At 42.9% G+C, this 18,640-nt stretch overlaps 1 protein-coding gene across 2 annotated transcripts in view; it reads right to left on the reverse strand.

Annotated features, from left to right (window-relative positions):
* The window catches only part of LOC111071597, a 66,008-nt gene extending 47,574 nt beyond the window's left edge, over nt 1-18,434 (reverse strand). Inside the window, exon 1 of one of the 2 annotated variants that reach the window (XM_041595057.1) lies at nt 18,367-18,434. The gene's annotated coding sequence lies outside the window, so the exon portion shown is untranslated. Of the gene's footprint in view, nt 1-7,427; nt 7,872-18,366 lie in introns of those variants that run through there. The other variant, XM_041595055.1, reaches the window with a different exon arrangement.
* Nucleotides 18,435-18,640: the final 206 nt, after the last annotated feature.

Genomic DNA, 18,640 nt, shown 5'->3' on the forward strand with positions numbered 1-18,640 from the left:
TATTAAACTTTTTTTTTTTTTTGTTAATTATCGCGATAACGCAACTTGTGGCTGCGACTGCTGGTGACTCTTCGTCTCTCTGGTAGAGTCAGCTGCTGGCTGGCGCTGTTTTGGTTTGGGAGACGTGCCTTTGAAGCTGCCGTTTGCTGCCCCAATCGGTGGCTAATTGAAATGCATCGCAGATCGCTTAAAAATGATTGATGATTTTTGGAATCCATAAAGATGTTTAAGCATTTGCTTTCGCTTTCAACTTTCGACCTTTTCACACCGTTTTTGCTGTTGTTTTGTTGTTGTTGTTGTTGTTGTGTCTTGCCACTTAATTGAAATGTGGCCTTAGAAATATGAAAATCTTCTAATTGGCTGGACTCTGTTGTGGCACGTTGTTTGGCATGCAGCAAACAGTACCCCCTGCCTCCTGCATCCATTGGCATGCACTTCCTTTTTGTTGGGGGGGGGGGGGAGCACTATGCAACGCATTGGAAATTTTCTTTATAAATCAGTTGTTGCAATGTTGCCCGTAGTCTGTTGTCTGTTGTTGGCTGTGTTGCACTGTTGCAATGTTGTTGCAACAGCCAGTACAAGGCAGCCACAAGTACAAAAGCAAGTTGTTAAAATTCCTGTTTAAAGTTTTGTACGCACATGCAACAGGCCTCCACCAGTTCGCCAGTCCGCCAGTTTCAGTGCTGCTTCCTCTTACACTCTCTGTCTCTGTCTCTCTCTCTCTCTTTCTCCTCCTTGCAACGTGCAACTTCAAAGGAAGCTGCTGTTGCCTGCTGCTGCATGTTTGCATTAAAGACGCATTTTGTTTGCCCAGCAGATCCCGAGATCCCCATCCCATCCGAAGACTACGCTGACGATGATGATGAGGACGTCCGCAGCGTGTTAGAATACACAACATGTAAGCCAACAAAACAGTTGGGGCCACTCATAATCAGGTTTTAGCCACGAAGAGCTGAGACAGAGGCCCAGAGCTAAAGCCAAAGACAGGCTGCATGCAGGCTCCATGCATAAAGGGAGTAACTTGCTCCACAGCACCACGGCTATATCGTCGGCGGCTGCGGCAGCGGCTCCAGCGCTTATTGCCCTGCTGCCTGCACATGATTGCACACAAAAGAGCAGCCAAGCCAATAGGCAGCCCACAGTGGGATGCAAAAGGTGAAAATGGAAAGGAAAATAGAATCAAAGGAAATTTTTTGGCATCTAGGAAATGTTTTTGACTGCAAATATCGCTCTGTAAGAATAAAAGCTACAAAAATTCAATTTCTGTTAAGAAATTCAGATTAAACAAAGAGAATTTCCACACCTGGTCTGAAAACCTGAGCGTTCTTCGCTTTTTAGGAACAGAAGTTTCCTTTAGTGTCTCATTTTTCTTAGATACAAGTACCACAGTGCCATTTTAGCGGTTGCCAGCCATCGTTGCTGCCGATAGCATTGCCTCTCAGGTGGGCCAAGGCTAGGGCGGGGACGATGCTTTTGGGCCGCTTAAACAATTATGGCAACGGCTATGCGATCGCCCAACGACAACAACGCAGACGACGACGACGACAGCGTCGAAGACTACGAGGATGATGATAAAGATGATGATGATGAGAATGTAGGGAGGAAGGCGAGTGAACAAAAAAGATAGAGAGGGACATGGAGAGAGGCCTCAATGGCAGCACATCCTTCCTTCATCTAACTATCCTTCGTATCTATGCATCTATAGTTATTTGTATTATTATTTTACTTTGTTTTTCTGTATTTTGTGGATGCGTTCGCTTGCTCAGCTGCTGCTGCTTCTGCTGCTGCTGCAATGTTTGTTGGTTATATGTATCTTGTATCTGTGTGTGGATGTTACTTCCTCCCATCAACTGTGGTTTAAAGTTTTTTCCACCCATCGTGTGGTTTAATGTTTTTTTTGTTTTGTTTTTTTCTTGCTGCTGCTATTGTTGGCTTTTTGTTTTATTTATAGTTAGTTTGGTTTTAGCGCTCGCTCTTTCGCCTGTTTGTTGGCATTACCTCAAGCGCATCCATTGCCTTGCATTGCATTGCTGCATGATGATGATGCCTGCTAGCATCAAATCTCGTCATAAATGCAAAGTTATACATAGATACACGCACTAAGGGGTACATAGACTAGAGAAGAGGGAGAATACGGACGGGTAAGCGAGGGTAATTCTCATTGCAACACCCTCCCTCGCATCTCTTTTCCTCTCATTGCTGCAGCATTTGGCGCACATTTGTTCATGCAATTTTGTTGTATTTTGTGTGTGCTTTAGTTTTTATTTTCGTCATATTCCAAGTGTGGTTTTTCTCCCGTTGTTTTTTTTCTTCTTCATTTGTTTTGTTTTTGTTTTCCTTCTTTTTTTCCGTTTCCATCTTCTTGTTGATTTTCATATTTTTTTTCATTCTTTTTCTTTTGTTTTGTTTTATGTTTTTGCTGTGGCAGGTTGGTTTTTCGCTTGCGGTTTTCACGTGTTGCTATTTTAGCCAGCTCGTTTTTTCTGATTTCTTTCTCTTGGCATTTGTTCTTGTTTTTATGGTGCAGTGGCGGAGAGCCTTGTCGGTGGAGGGGCAGCGAAGAGTGGGTGCGGAATAGCCATGAATAAGCAGCCTCAACGAAAATAAAACTAAAAACAAAAAAGAATCAGCCCTATCCAGCCCCCTCCGCCACTGACCCTAGAAACTGGGAGCCCAGAGCCAACAGCACAAGAGCACAAGAGCACAAGAGCAGAATGTGTCTCCGAATCTCCCACTAGTAGTTCTGCTTCTCCCTTTTCCACTGCTTCTAGCTCTGCTGACTCCACCTCTGCTTCTGATTCTGCCGCTGCCTCTGCTGCCGGCGATTTGTGTGCTAATAATTCAGCATTTCAGCATTTGTTTCAATATTTTTTTATTTCTCTTCTGTTTTTTTCTTTTCATTTTGCCGCTTTGTTTGGATGTCACTTTTTATACCCTAACGAAGGGGGTAGGGTATGACGCTTAAAGACAGATGTTTGTAAATGCAGAAAACTATAAATAAAAATAAGATATGACTATATGCAAGTCCAGATTCCTAACCAGCATTAAATAAAAATTTAATTTTTATATTATAGATATTCAAATAAATTTCTTAAAAAGCTATGTTTATGTGTGTTTTGTAGAAGTTTCTTGGGGATATTAGATCTGAGCGCATACATGAACGGCTTTCATTGGATCGATGGAGTTCCCTTAGAGTAACATCAACTTCGTTCTAGCAAAATTCTAACCTTTCTTTTTGGCTTAGGTTTTTTCGTTGAGTTTTTGCATTTGTTGCGCTTGTTTGTAGCTACTTCTTTTTTGTGTTTGTTTATGTTTTATTTTTTTACTTTGCTTCTATCATTCTACATACATTCTACACGCTTTTTGGCCTTGCCACCGTATTTTTGTTTTTTGTGTAGCTGCAAACATTGTAAATTATTTGCAGCAGCAACAACAACAGCCACACATAGTATCATAAATATAGATACAATTTATCAACTCCATTGATGAGTTTCAGGCTTAGTTCGGGCTTTGTTTGAGTATCTTTTATCTGGTGTTGGTTTTTATTTACAGCATTGGCTCGTTTATCAAACGCCTGAGACTGAGACTCTCTGCCTATCAATTGTGTAAAGCAGCTGGCGGGGGGGACATCATCACTTAATAATATTGACACTTCTTTTCATCTAAAGCATCGTAATGCCATACCAAAAGATACAGAAAGACAGAGACAGAGGAGCAACACACAATCACAGAAAATTAAGTGATTATGTTAACCGGTTCGGTATCTCTTTTTTGTGTTCTGCCACAGAATCGAATCTCTGGCTGTTGGTGGAGTCTGTGAAAATTTACATCAAAATTAACTTGTTATGGGCCTCAAAAGCAACAAGCGGAGCAACAAACGAACAGCCACAGCAGAGTGAGAGACAATTTCAAGTTTTGGAAACCGAAACTGAGCTTCAAAACTGACATCCACTTGAGAGGGAGAGACGGAAGATACTCCAGAACAAACTCCAACTCCTTCTACAGCTGCAGAGCAGCTCTGCGTTCTGCGTCTCGTTCACACAAAAGCAATTTTGTATAATTTCGAAATTAGAGCTCATCATCAGGCCGGCCCCATATCAAAGTCGTTTCAGGCATCGGGCGGCATTGGCTGTATCTTTTGGATTTCATACATACATCGAGAATACAATGTATTTTATGTTTATAGATAATTCTAGATCGTAGAATTAGCAAAATTTGCATTTGTTGATAAGATCTGAATGAACCAAGTAGCACCACACATCGGATTGAATAATGGGCATCTTTCGGATACACACACACATGAATATTCTGTGGCTTATTTTGAGTATCCAAACTGATTCAATGGGAAGCCAAAGTCTTGAGCTAAACTTTTCCATATTTTCCTGGGTAAGTTTTCTGTCTCTCATCATTATGATATCAAAACTTAAGGCCTTGGGGCCATCGTATCGCAATGATAATGTAATTTGGCCATAAATATGTGTAATTAACATTCGTCTGAGGGTTAAGCCACAAGTTAGTTCAAGTGACTAACTTTTTGACAGCAGCCATATTACGTATACGCAGAGTAATTACAGGAAATGCGTTTCAAGAAGGCAGCAGCAGATGTAGGCGTGTGTGTCTGTCTGTGTGTGTGTGTGTGGGAGTGTGCTGAAAGTTTCAATTAAGTGGCAAAGTTCAATTGCCTTACATCTCCGACTCATTTCTATCTCTCTCTCTCTCTATCTATCTATGGCTGCGGCTCTTTCCATTGGGAGTATCTTTATGCCTGTAAATCATAATATAAATGAGCAAAGTCAGCATGGAATCTATCAACATAATCGTGTGGCATCATCGCAATGGAAATCTCTAATTAAAGCCTTGACAATAGTTGACAGCGGGAAAGAGGAGAGCAGTGGGACTGCAGGAGGCATGGCCACTAAGCGGCTCACTTCTTGCCACAGACATCAAGATCTAGGGGAAACAAAAGGTGTCTGAGGCATGGCAGGGGCTTAGGAGTGGGCTCTTGCATAGCATGGCATGGCAGGGGTTTGGTGCTGTCTGGTGTGCGGTCTAGCCATGGGAGAAGCAAGAACCGAACCCCCTCCCACACACAAATACACAAACAGTTGTCGTCCGTCTGCTGTTGCTGCTGCTGCTTATCACCCTCGTTGCAGGTCCAGGGCTTATTTTCATTCATGGAGGCTTGTGGCATGTTGTATATTTTTTATTCTGTTATGGAGGGTAAGAAATATGGTATGCAAAAAGGGTTGCGAACCCACACACACACACCATACACAGCCCAGAATCCCAGAGTTAGAGAACAGGAAAAAAGAGAGGGCGATGGAGAAGGAGTTTGTATATAAAGAAGGGTCTGAGTCTCAAGTTCAAGTGCAGGTCTTGGGCTTCCTTCCGCTGATGCGTCTCTCTGTCTAGACACAAGGGGCAGACAGTAGAGGCAGACAGTAGAGCCAGATAGAAGAGTCAGACAAGAGAACACAGAAGAAAGAGTTCAAGAAAAGCGAACAGACAGACAGAATCAAGGCTTCTTTTTAAGACAATCAAGAAACGATGTGGAATATGTCGCATTTTTTGAATAAACATTAGGAGCACCAAAAGATACAAAGCGAAGCATAAAAGATACATTTTGTATGCCTCTCAAGCAGTGAGAATTCTAATAAAGAATATCCCATAAATTAAACGCCGCCAAACGATAAAGACATCAACGAAAAAAAAAGCAGCGCAGAATCTCATTTGAATGAAGATTTTTCAGCCCCAAAAAAGAGATATTCGATTGGCTGAAACGATTGGCTAGAACGTGTTGCAAATATGCTTTCAAAATCTCTAAATATTTCTTGCGACACGTAAACCGCTTAAATGTTCGTGAGATTTCAGGCTTAGGGCCAGTTACAGTTTCAGAGTTAGGGCCGCGCCAGCAGCAGCTGCTTATCGGGGCACCGCTTGACCTTGCTGCTTGGTTTTTACTCTAAGTATTTATTTTCTTTATATTTATGCTTGTTGCACACACTCTCGCAAATAGAGTGGCATGTTGCATGACTGAAAAATTTGTTAGGGTTTTTTTTTGTGTGTGTTCTGTTTGCGGAAAAGCAAAAGTTTGCTCAAGAAAAAGTTTTGTCACTTTTTTTTGGGGGTCACGTTTCAGTTAAGGGAAGGGCTGTCTCTCTCCATCTTGTTCTTTCTTTCTTTCTTTCTATAAAAACGATAAACGCTGGTTTGTTGGTTTAACAATTACGAGGTTTTCTTTGGCTTTATTTGGGGTTGATAGATTGCTGATTTATGGAGTAAACAGAAGTAGAAAATTGTTAGGAAGGTGTAGATTGAGAAAACTTATGTTTTGAGCGAACTTGTGTGTATTTTGTTCGTAAATATGATGAAATTGAGTGGATTTCTAGTTCTACTAGTTCTATTCAGAAAACTAACATTCGTTTTTTTATCAAAGAATTAACAAACTATTTTCTACTCAACTTTTAATTGGGTTTTCCTTGAAGAAAACATTTACAGGTAATATTACACGATTAATCATTCCACAGTTTAATTTCCCAACAGTCTTTAAGCCCCAACAAAGGCCTTAATCTCAAGTTTATTAGATTATACATTCTGTAGATTTTTTTACAATTCGCCTGTAACCCTCAAAAATATTTTTACGGACAATAGCTCAATCTCTAGCTAAATAGACCTCCAAAATGATAATGATTACATGATTACACTCACAAATGGATCATTCAAAGAGCCCTTAATGTCACTGTTAATCACCTGTTAAGTTTATACGCTCATTTGTGATAATATACATGGCCGCCCTTCAAAAAAAAAAAGGAAATAAATAAATACTCAAAAGAAAATAAACATTTTGGCCCATTAAAGTCACGCCCTTTGTGTCAGCCTTATGTGTAGCTTGTTTCTTGTCATTCTGTTGCTGCTGCTTTTGCTCTAGTTAATAAAACATTAGGCCAACAAACATCAGACTTACACTCGCGCACACACGCTCATCATTGGGTCAATGCCAATCTGTCTGTTAAATTTACACACGGGGCTGCACGGCCAACATGTAAAACGCCAGTTGAATTGTCAATTTATACGAAATTTGTGGCACAATTAACCGGCTAGGAGACACATGCGAAAGAGGAGCGAAATGGCGCGATTTGAGGCACTCAGATAAGGCTGAAAATGTTGTCAACTGTCAAATTTAATCATGGCTATAAAAAGAGCCCAAGAGATACAAGATACAACAGATGCAAAAACAAACAGCAAAAGCATTTTCAGAGATACAAAGACATGCGGGAATGACTTACATTATTTTGTCAGCAATTTGACAGATACTTTTGTCAGTATTATGACACACGATACTTTTGTATATTTTGTGCTACTAAAAGATAGATTATCTCCTGCTTAACCGGCTAATTATCCATTGTATCTGTATCTCAAACATTTACCTTGCCAAGTGGTTCTGCAAATGGCAGCCAACTTCCGTTTCCTGTCCTGTGTGTCCGTTTGGTATCCAATTAGAATTATTTCACTCCAGGCTGCCTCTTGCTGCGCAGGCGTCACAGCGCGACAGAATAACCACAGAACACAGCAAAAAGATACGGATATGGATACGGATGGACAGCAGAACGGACAGACAGACAGAGAACACACAAATTTTATAATATTTTAATTTTTTGTTTGTTTGTTAATGTATTCAATTTTAATTTAGTTATGCAATTTTAATACCAAGCGATTTTTGAATATTTTATTTGTATTACTTGATTATATATTTATTCATCTCTTGTGTTGTATGAAAAACTTTTTCTTTTTGGCACTACATAGATAGAATTTTAGATGCGTTTTACGAGCATAAATATTTGTATTTCATTTGCATTTGTATTTGTATTTCAGTTGCAGGCACTTTTGTTGTTGCACAAATAAAACATCTCAAAAGATACGCGCCACAGATCCATAAATATATAATTTACAAAATATTTTTCTATAATTTTTAATAGCGTAAATTCTTTTTTGTTTTTACGAAAAATTCGACGAAACTTTTTGCGAAAGGCGAAAATTTCAGCAACGTTCGTGTCGTCGCGCGGAAATGCGTTGCGAACGTCGAAAGCGCTCAACTTGGACTCAAAGTATCTTGAACCTCGACGAAACGTATCTGAATCTGTGGCCAGCATAACAGCGCAGCCGACAGCGCAGTCAGCATGAACGCAGGCAGCAGCAGACAGCAGCGACAACGTTTGTTCCATTTCCATGTGGAAACAGAACACTCATTTCGGCTCGTTTCATTTCCATTTTGTAGCCGAAACCTGCTTTGTGGCTCGCATTTTGAGTGAGTTTTTCGCGTTGAGTGAAATGCAAAACAGGTTCCATTTCTGAGTGATTTTCAGAGTTAATTACTCAATTATGCTGCCTGCTTCCCGAACCAAAAATAGGCACAGATCGTTTGAGAATTTTTGAGATTTATATTCCTTTCTGGGTGAGTGTGTTTGGGGCATGCAATTTTGAGAAATTTATTGTTTTTTATCGGCCAGAGTTCACAGGTAGATGGCAATTGAGATTTTTCATCTACACAGTGCTTGAGAGAGGGAGGCAAGAGGGGATTTATGGTTTTTGATGAGCGTGTGAAATGTTGTTCAAGGTATCCCCATGGATACTCTACTCGAAGCAGGTGGACGACTCTAATTAGATGCGAGTCTTTCCCCCCCACCATATAAGATACATATGTTCATATATGACCCTCAATCACATGAAGCATTCAATGAGTCGGGGGCGGGCGGGACGGGTGGGCATGGTAAACTCTATGAAAAGCAGCTCGCTCCTTTTGGCCAAAGTTTTCCTCTTGTTTTGAGCCGCATTAACATTCATAAATATTAATGTGACGAACAGCCATTCCGGGAACACATCTCCCTCTCTCTCTCTCTCTCTCTTTCTTCCCATTTAGCTAATTTAGTGCCTTGCTGCTCCTCGAAATTCTTTTACTTTTGCAAATTTGTTACGGTACTTTTTTTGCATGTACAAAACTGTCCAAAAGCCCAAGAGCCAAGAGCCAAAGTCAGAGCCAACAGCCAACAGCCAAAGTCAAACTCTAAAACTCCCAGAGCAAACATATTTATGCGAGTCAACGTTACCGCCTCCCGTCGCACTTCAAGACGATATACCGCAAAAGTGCCAACGAAAGAGAGAGATAGTAAAAAAGAGAGGAGAGTGTGGGAGCGGGACATGAGACATGAGGCATGTGTGGATCTCTGTGACAAGTGTCTTTCATTAGCATAAGTAAATCTTCTCGAAAATCCTCAAATTTATTTGTCAACACTTGACAATTTCATTGTTGACGTCGTTGACGTCTCTCCTCCATTGCCGCTGAAGGCGCAGCTGTAAAAAAAAAAAAACAAAACAAAACAAAAAAGAGTTGGAACAACTACAACTACAAATCATGATTTGTGTCTCTGGGGCTGTCTGGCAGTTTGGGGGCATGCCACACCATGCACACGCATTGGTAAAAACAACAGGCAAAACAAAACAAAACAAAACAAAAATCTAAAAGCCAAGATGCAGATGCAGGAGTGTCGCTTAAATCAAAGACAAATATTTACAAAAAGCCAATGGACAATGGACAACGGACAACACAGGCATTTGCCACACACACACACACACACACTTAACCCTCTCTGGCTCACTCCCTGATTTGTGAATGTCGGACTTACTTTGGCAAGCTCCTTCGATTTTTAACAACCCAAACAAAAACATTGCAATGGAACATTTCCTGGAAGATTTTCCTGTGTGCACTGCGCACTGCTCTTTCGCTGGTCCTCTACTGCTGTCGAGCTTTATGCCTGAGCAGTAAAATAATTTACGTCATATTTTATATCCATATCAAAGTTTTCCATTAGTATAAGAAATATATAATTTATGCGCTGAACTAACGTAGAAAAAGATGCATTCGTTAGGCGCATTTTGTACGCGTAATGCCCCAAGGAAATTGGCAAAATGGTTGGGCTGAAATTCTTTATGGAGGCAGGCAGTAGCTTTTGCAATAAAAATGCTGGATACTTTGCTCAACTAATTAAGCTACCAGTTCTACCACTGCTGCTCTTTTCAAGCGCGTGTTCTTTAATTGGGAAATGCGCAAGAAAGGGAAGGAGAGAATATTCTTTTGTTTACTTTTTAGCATTCCAGTGAAAAGTCCAGCAAAAGAAAATAAATGGATGATGCAGGTGAAGCAGCATATTGATTTGAAAGGGAAATGGGTGAAAAAAGGGAATGAAATATAACGAAGAGAGTCAGAGGAGAGATTAAGTGTAAGACTTTCGCCAATTTCTAGCTAATTTCATGCGTATTTTCCTTAGTTTTCAGGAACACCTGCTGTTCCAATTCGGTGCTTGGGGGAATTAGGAAACCAAAGGATTTCCCTGAACCAAAGCTAAACCAATTTTAAAAGCAAAAACTAAACCTCGTGACTAAGCGAGGTCTTTCCTTATCGGTGGCTTATCACGCCTGTGTGTCAATGTCGTCGTCGTCGTCATCATCATCGGACTACTTTCCTGCATTGTCCCTTGTCGTCTTGTGGGCCACTTCTGCTGCTGTTGCTGCTGGTGGCGGTTGTCGTCATCGTGGCATTATGGCCAACACTTCATTACCAACAAAGCCATTGCCATTCATTAACAGCTGCGGCTTTTGTGGCAGACACTGGACTTCGTCTTCGACTTCGACTTTCAGACTCTTTTGAGTTTCTGCTGTCGCCGCAGTAAAAGTTGCCGCAACGCGTTGGGGGAACGGGAGGAACCGCTTTACAAGTCTCGCAGAGGGTCTCGGGTATGGGGTTTGGGCCCTGTCTCTTTCTCTCTTTTGCCGTTCGGACCATAATGCCAACGTAATCTCAAATTACTGCAAATTTTCGCTGCTCACCTTTTTATGCGCTTATTTATTTTATTGTGCATTTTCATTGCACTTTTTTGTGGCATCTTCCATCTACCATCGCCCATCTTCAGATGTTTTTGTTGTGTTGTGCTGTAAATCTTGTATTATTTTGATTGTTGTGCATCTTTATTGTTGTGTCAATAATCTGCACCATCAATACCCAAACCAAACCGAACCCAAACGCAAACCCAAACACATACCACTGACCGTTCCATTTGCTGAGGCAGAAGCCGTGGCATTTCCGCAATTTCCAAAGGCGCCTCTGGGCCGCCAGGTGAAGACAGGTGCTCCACTGAATAGGCGTTTGATAGGAGATGGCCCCCTCTCTCTCAGTCTGCAGAGAAGATGCATTTAATGATTTGTTTTTCACTGCCAAAGAAAAATGCTGCGCAGCTTCAGGCCTGGCAAATGCCGTTGAAGCGGTTTTATCACGGCGATAAGCAACATATAAATAATGAAAATAATTTTCTTTTGCTGCTTCAGCAACTGCGATTCATAAACAAATTGAATGAGTCGGCAAACTGGAGTTCTGCTCTTCCTGTGGCATGATGGATGGATAATGAGAGATAAATTGCAGTTGTAAGTATTCGACGGGCATCTTGGGGATACTTTTAGGGAAAGTCTGGGTGTCTGGGCAAGGGGATTCCAATCTACATCCTAAAACTAATCTTCGAAAACTAAGGACGCAGTTAGAAAATCTAAAAATAGCTCAAGATACTGGATATATCGATACAAACTGATATGCAGCTACAAGTACCTGTAGTAAGTTGATAAATGATCGATGAATAGTCGATAAGCAATTAAAACAATTAAACTTCCTGTGGAACTATTCTACTAAAATTCTCGATGAATATTTGATAAAAATCGATAAGAAATTGATAACGATACCGATACTAAAACTACAAATTCCCACAATATTATTGTTCTTTATGGGTGAGCTACTTCCAGTGAAAGTATCTAAATATATCTCCCTCTCTCTGCCCTTAATATATTCCCTAACTATTCCTCAATCGACTGGGAGCTCTATCTGGCACCTGCTGCCACCTGCTTCGTGTCACCTGCTGTTCCAATGAATTTGGTTTAACAAACCCTCAACCGAATTAGGACTTGTGACAATTGCCATACATACACTCGTACATCATCTCTTCTCATCCATAGAGCACTTTAATTGTGCCTGGCACTCAATCTTTCAATCACGCCAGCCACAGCCACAGCCAGACCCGCCAGGTATGTGGCATACACATGTGGCACTGGGGGATGGGATGGGATGGGCAGGCAATATAATCTATATAATCATAAGAGTGTAGCATGTTGTAACATTGCCCACAACTCCACTCCACACCCCCTCTCTGCACCGCCCCAACTCACGCATTTGCGACATGTTGTCAACTAGAATTGCGTTCTACTGATTGAAGGCAGAGACCAGAGACCAAAGACCAGACCAGACCAGAGACCCAGACCAGAGACCCATCCTCAATCCCATCCCGGAGTCAAGGCCCCATCTTCATAGCTCAGCCATCGTTTGAACAGCGGACAAGTTGATGGCCAAAGCCGCGAAACCAAAAGCCAAAGCCAAAGCCAAACAGTCGGCCTACAAAGTAGGCAAGTGGCCAAGCATCAAGCTTGGCATCCAAAAGAACTCCTCTTTAACCAGACAGGTTTGTCGCCTGTCGCCAACGAAGAAGCGACCACAAGACTACGAGATTGGCGGCAGGGCAGGAGATGGAGGAGCTGCAGTTGCATGGCGGCTGGTGCACATCTTTCAGGCTGGCAGACCACTAAGCCGCTCTTTGCTTTTTGGGTAGGCGTCGCAGATTGATCAACAGACCGACCAGGGCCCCCCGAACCCATACCCCTACCCATACCCATACCCAGACGACGCGTCGTTTGTCTAAGACGCTGCCTGCTGCTGCCTTGTTTACGTTTTAGGGTTTGCACTGTCATGGATGAGGCGATCCAACAGATGATACGGCCACGGAATATCCATGAAGAAAAGCCCATGGGAAGAATCTATTGGATTCGAAGTTCTAGAGAAGTCTATGGGAAGATTTTTCGAAAAGAAGCTTACACGAGAGTTTTATATTTTTTCGGAAAATTGTACTAACATTTATTCATGCATCCCCAAAGATTCCCAAAACTAAAAGCAATGCGCAAGCTGCCGCCCCCTTTTGGGCCCCATGGCACACCTTTCAAACCTCTCCTGTTCGCTGTTCAATGCCGCTCCACTGCCGCTCCTCCTCCTGCGGCATCCACACACACACAAAAAACATTTCAAGTAATTTCGCCATCAATCTTTCACTTTTGCACTCGTTTCGGACAGAGGAGTCGCCTGTGCCTGCGCCTGTGCCTGCGCTCTACCTTTTGGTCATCTGCCTGAGTCACTTAGTTTGAGGAATTGCTACGCGCACCGCCTCCCCTTCCACGAGTGCCAGAGGATGACCTTGTCCATGTTGTTGGATGTGCGTTCTGCCCACTCACCTGAGTAGGAGCAGAAGGAGCAGAGGCTAAGGGGTGTGTACCTCTGAGATGCAGATGCGTAAAGTTTATTTTGATCTTGGTGTCTCCACGATTTGCATAACTTGTCATCTTCCAAAGAGTGAGGGGGAAAGTGGGGAACCACAACCGGTGCTAGTGCCAGTGCCGCAGCCGCAGTGCTTCAAGTAATAAGGAGAGACGTCAAAAGGCGGGCGGGACTCCATTGTCAGTATCAATAAATATCAACGCGCCACAGCGACAACTTCTTTCCATGCCATCATCAGCAGCATCATCATCATCCGCAGAAGGGGTCTCCTCTGATTCCATTTGGCATTGATGAGAGTCTCCACGAAGAGTGTACCCGTCGTACGTCAGCAGCAGCAGCAGCAGTTGTGGAGCAACCTCAACATTTTGCTATTTTATGAACACCGATATAAATGATCTTTTAATTAATATCACTTTAGATAGTGCACAAATTGATGGAGCATTCTTATTATGCAAAGTGATGTTTACGATTATAGAGGAACTCAAAGAGCCAGATCCGGAGGATCCCTGAGTGGCAGTAGAGGCACGAGAGGAGCAAAACTAAAGGCAGACGTCAACAGCTTGTCCTAGTGCCAGTGCCAGTGCCAGTGCCAGTTCCAGTTTTTAGCTAGTCAGCCGTTCCTGTTTTACTCCTTTTTTAGTTCCATTTTCAGATTGGTTTTAAATATTTTTAATGACATTTTTGCCCATGGATTAGGGTCTGTCTAGGGCGTCTAGAGAGTCTGATCCGACGTGGGGCATGGAGCATGGGGCATCGGGCATGGGCTTAATGTGTGCCCAGCGAATGATAATCGGATCAGATTACCCTATAGATAATACTAAAAGCTTTTTGCAATTTGCACAAACAAATTGTGGGCCCAGAGCCCGATTTGGGTTTAGAGTTATTTTGCACTTAGATCTCCAGAACAGAACAGAACAGACAGAACAGAAAACTCTTTTTCAAAGAGAGAAAAACTCTCATGGCACTACGATGCGATGCTCGGATTTTCCCAGCACAACTCTCTTCTATTAGAGGAAAATTTCGGTTTTTATTCCCAGCCAAAAGATTTTCCATAAATATTGTGCGATAAGAACTGCCAAATGGAATGTAAGACCGGCGGGCTGCCACATATTTCGGCGAGCAATGAAGTCATTAAATGGTATTACAAAGCGTAATTGTTCACAAATTATACAGGAACGGAATAATATCGCTTCCTATATACTCGTACTCGTACCCTTTATGCCCCTTTATGTTGCTGTGGCAATGCCGAAACAATGTGCACATTACACCACTTTGGTAACTTAATTATAGGTGGCACAGCAGGCAGCAGGAAGCAGGGAGAGTAGTATGGAGAGTGGCGGAGAGTGCTTTGTGCACCTGTCATATCTGAAATGAGTGACACTCCTCGCTTAAGACTTGCAGGAATTCCTGTTCAGGAATTAACATACATTTCCCCCCAGTATTTGCTGTATATCTTTATCCAGAGTTTTGTATCTTCTGTGGCTCTGAAATGCTGGTTAATATTCAATTTATTACAAATCATCATCATTATTATTGTTGTTATTTAGGCGGGGGGCTGCTACTTAGAGGAGCCACAAATGGTGGCTCATTCGGCGACCCAGTGCGGTGTCTTGCTTCATCTTTGAACTCTCAACTGTGACGCGAGCGAGCGAATGTGTGTATTGTAATAATGCTCCCATTTGTGAGTGCGCCAGAGAAGTTTACTGCCAACTCATTGCCAGCCACAGCGCAGAGCTCGGAAAAGTGCAAAAGTCATGTGTGTCTGTCTGTCTGTTCTGTGAGAGTGGAACTTCCTGACTGGACGACTGAACGAAACGCGGGCAACCCTACACGCCCAGATACTGGTCTCGTGGGTCAGGAAATTGTGTCATGATTATAGACTAAAGCGCCTATTTAGTTACGCCTTATTATTTCCAATTCCTCTTTCCCTAATTGAAGTTCTCTCTGGAAATGACTTGTACCTTTTGCTTTTCCCTCTCACTCTCTTTTCTCTCTTTAATCTCTTCATTATGTTGGGTCGCTGTCCATGCCTCTTTGTGCTGTAATTAGAGCTACTTAAATGGGCTGCTTAATTAACTAAACTTTTGCTTAAACTCAGAACGGAATTGCCCAAAGATCAATGGGGATCAGCTGGCCTGGCCATTTGTTATACAACAAAGATGGGGGGGGGGCTCATACAAATACATACTCACATTCCCTGCCTAATCAATAGGCGTTGCATGCCCCGTTAAGACAAGAAATTAATCAAAGTATTTCACTCCGTGGCAGACTCCTGTCTTTCCAGTCTTGCCTATCAATTAAATGCTTAAGCTACCGTTTCAGAAAGAATCTTTTACGCACACACACACACACACAAAAAACGGCACATTGTTTTTGGGGCCAAAAATTAAAGTCGGTTTTGCTGCTGCTGCTGCAGCTGCTTTTGGTCGACACCTGAGTTAAGTTTTTTGCGCATGCGGAAGCGTTTTTCGCGTCATTTTTCATCGCTGAAATTTAATAAAGAAAATTAATTTGTGGACATTTGACTCGAGGCAAGACACACACACACAAACACACACAGAAGAACCTCATCTTCAAGGCTTCCACATGCCTCTTTTAAGGCAGGCAGGCAGGCAGGCAGCAGCAGCAGCAGCAGGCAGGAGTCGTCTCCCTCTCAAATGCAGACTTTGATCGATGGCACTCATGATGCTGCAGGCAGGCAGCACAGAGAGAGAGAGCAAGAGAGCGAAAGAGAGAGAAGCTTCCTTCGAGCTTGAGTCTTCATCTTCCAGTTCCGACGACAAATTCAATGCCTCCTCCTTCTTTGGAACGCTGTGCGTTCGTTTGCCTAGGCCTTGGCCTAGTAGGAGGCGCACACCAAGACTGCACCACTGCGTTGCAGTGCCGCATGAGTTGCAAGTTAGCGCAATTAATTTATTTCAACACGAATTTAACTCTCATGCCGCTTGAGTGCCTCTGCCACTGCCTCTGCACCTCTCTCTCTCTCTCTCTCTCTCTCTCTGGCATTTCCATTTCCATTCCCAATGCATTTTACATCATTCTTACCGGAATGAAAGGTGGGAAGGGGGGAAGGGGGAGACCAGAACTTTTGCATTTATATTGTAAAAATTTGTGTCGTTACCTTATCTAAATATGGCCATTGCCTTGGCCATCCATCCATCCATCCGCCTTGGCTATCCGTTTGCAGCAGAGAGTCACCGTCGTCACCGTCGCCGTCGCCACTTCATTGGAGTCGCGTCCCCAGCTCCAGCTCCAGCTCCAACTCCAACTCCATTTCCAACTCCATCTTCGTCTTCCTCTGGACGCTCTGATGCTGCGTCACTCATTTTTGCACAGTCCATTAGTTCGTGGATGCAACCGCGCGTTCGTGGATGCAGTCATCGGTTGAAGGTTGTACTTCTTCTACCGGTTTGACAGTCGCTCAGGCATCCCAACATCCAGCAGGCAGGCTGCTGCAGGTTTCCAGGTACCACAGGTTTCCAGTTTGCCAGCTATATTAGTTGTTGCCCCCTCAGCACAGCCTTACCCCTTGCCAATGCTTGCTGCAAACATCGTTTTATTTTAAGCTCTTTGGGGCGCGGTCCTAGTCCAAGGGCCTAGGCTTCGGCTTCAGCCGCAGCGAAGCTACAGTACTCCTCTGTCCACGGTCCCTTCATATCGTATGTAATTTTCGGTTATGCGAAGTAATTTGAGATCGCGCCACACGCGCGGCTTTTAATGACTTCATTAAATGCTACGAAAACTAGTTTACCAGTCGTTGTAGCATGCCTCCATGCCTCTTGCCTCAATCTCCTCTCTCGCCTGCCTCACTCTGTGGCTCCCTTTGGGTTCCACAACTTCCGATGATGTCTATAAAATGATTCCTTTAGGGCATTCTTCTGCTGTTACTCTTGGCACTTGGACAGTCGTTGTTTTCGCGGTGTTTTTCAGACCACCTTCGATGGACAGCAGTCTCCACTCTCCCCCTGGTATCCTGACCCACTCATTATTTACCCCGTGAGGCTCCTAAATCTTCGTTTCACTGAGAGAGGGAGGAAGGGTTGTAGGGTTGTAGGATGCTGCTTAATGACTTGAACCGCTGGTTCGGGAAAAGGAAGGATGTTCGTCACTCTCGTAAAATGTAAATTTTTCAGTTAGTCGACGGTTCCAAAAGATATGTGGCCGCCCCACACCCCGCTTCTAGGATGAATCGTTGGGTGCCACAGAAGTTGTGGAGTCGTTACCGTCTCGCAGTCGTTACTCATTTTCTCAGGGACGACTCCGAGGACAAGTACCAGGAGGAGTAACAGAATGAGTGCCAGTGCTAGTGCCAGTGCCAGTGCCAGGAGTATGTGGCACTGTGTCTGGGATAATTATGACGTTGCAACAATTCCAAACGGGGCAGCAGTAGCAGCAGCAAACCACACGAGAGTGGAGCTTAGGTGACCGTCTCTCTACTGGGATTCTGCCATTGCCATTGCGATTGTGGTCTGTGTGTCTCTCTCTCTGTGTGTGTGTCGACTTCAGGGGCTACTACAAGTGACAGTGCAACATGATTGCTCTCGGGGCTCGCCACATGCCACATTTATCATTCGTCGAAACGTTGAAAAATTAGTCATTCCTTTATTTTACACCCAAATGCCGAGAGCACTCTTCTGGCCGCCACAGCAGCAAACCAGTTGGGCAGAGGGAGAGGCAACGGCCACACGGCCACACGACTATGCAACACACACAGAAAATCCTTCTTGCATTACGAGGTTTCCACAGTGACCATTCGATACAGAGAAAAATTATCATTGATTTAGAATTCTATGAATATTTCATGGGGGGATTTTATTATAGTGAGATTTTTGAAGGAGTAAAAGAGGGATATTCGGTATAGATATGTATAAGAATACGAGAAGTATCTTTCGATCTTCAATGCTTAAATGTTGAATATTTCTTATAACTAGTATATAATTTTTAGCAAGTACCTTCAAGTGGAAAATGCGACTCCATTTCCAAGGATTTTACACGTGGATAAGCGCTCAAGCGACCAATGGGCGCTGCTGCAAAGGAGTGAAAAAAGTATGTTTTAGTAATCATAATCATCATTCGCATGTATTGATAGTTTTTTTGCATAAAGTTTTATTTTTTCATTTTTTGTATTTAGTCCTAAAAAAATTCCACTGGACGGAATCTGACGCATGCCAGATAGAGAGATCTGTAACCCTTCACACTTGTAGATGATTCTTTATAAATTTTCGA

Source organism: Drosophila obscura, unplaced genomic scaffold (genome assembly GCF_018151105.1).
Source record: "Drosophila obscura isolate BZ-5 IFL unplaced genomic scaffold, ASM1815110v1 contig_1, whole genome shotgun sequence".
Classification (NCBI taxonomy): domain Eukaryota; kingdom Metazoa; phylum Arthropoda; class Insecta; order Diptera; family Drosophilidae; genus Drosophila; species Drosophila obscura.